The sequence below is a fragment of the Dipodomys spectabilis genome, unplaced genomic scaffold, assembly GCF_019054845.1.
Source record: "Dipodomys spectabilis isolate Male_0828 unplaced genomic scaffold, ASM1905484v1 ptg000069l, whole genome shotgun sequence".
Classification (NCBI taxonomy): domain Eukaryota; kingdom Metazoa; phylum Chordata; class Mammalia; order Rodentia; family Heteromyidae; genus Dipodomys; species Dipodomys spectabilis.
Window position 1 is genome coordinate 1782944 of NW_024870746.1, and position 1020 is coordinate 1783963.

The window sequence follows — 1020 nt, forward strand, 5'->3', positions numbered from 1 at the left end:
TCGCGAGCCGGCGGCCGAGGCAGGGGGGAGGGGGGGAGGGGGAGGGGACGGGGGCGGGGGCGGGGGCGGGGGAATCGCGCGCTCCCGGGGCCGCCTCCCGGCTGTTCCGTGCAGCCGCCGCCCCTCCCGCCGCCGTGTCCATTGTCTGCGGCCGGGCTCTTCCTGGAGTCGCCTCTCCCCCAGCCCCTGCGCCTTGGGATGCCCGGGTGGACCTCCCTGATCCTGGGAACCGGTGCCGTTCTGCGACCCTGGCCCCCCGCACGGTGGGCAGGGGGCTGCCTCGATTATTGGCCTTGGCCCAGCCTGCAACCCCTCCTGCAGTGTCTTCACGGACGCCCCTGTGGAGGACCTTGCTCCCAGACCACGCAGGCTGGCCTTAGGCTCTTCTTCAGGGCCGCAGAGCCAGCTATGCGAAATCCAATGGAATCTGAGACGTGGGAAGATTGACGTTTTCCCCCCCTAGAGCTGAGAGAAGGGTCATCCCTGATTTTAATTAGTGGCAAGAGGCAAGCCCCTCTTCCCGTGAATGCAGGGATTTCCCTGACGCCGCCACCACCGTCCCCCTCCCCCTCTTCCAAAAATAATTTAATTACTCGATGCTCTCGCGGCGGCCCAGTCAGACGGGACGCTCCCTCATTAACACTTTTTTCCTCCCCTCTGGTTTGAGTGTTTGGATTAATTACAAAGGGAACCCTGCCCAGGGTTGGGGGAGGGGACAGCAGAGGGGGGACGACCACCGGGAGTTCGGATGGCAGAGGAGAGGGGAGCCTTCTCTCCAAGAGCAAAAATGCATCGTTGGGAGGTGGGGAGGCTAACCCCAAGCACGCAGGGCTCCCCTCCCCAGGAGTTCCAGATAGTTGAGGATAGGACGCCAGAATGGTAAATTATCACCAAATATCCAACACTTAGGGCATCTCTGCCTCGGAACACTCTAAGACACTAGTTGCTGGTAATAAATGGTCAGGAACCCACCGAGGATGATTCCACCATAAAAATCAGGCTGTGGGAAGTCCATGTTCC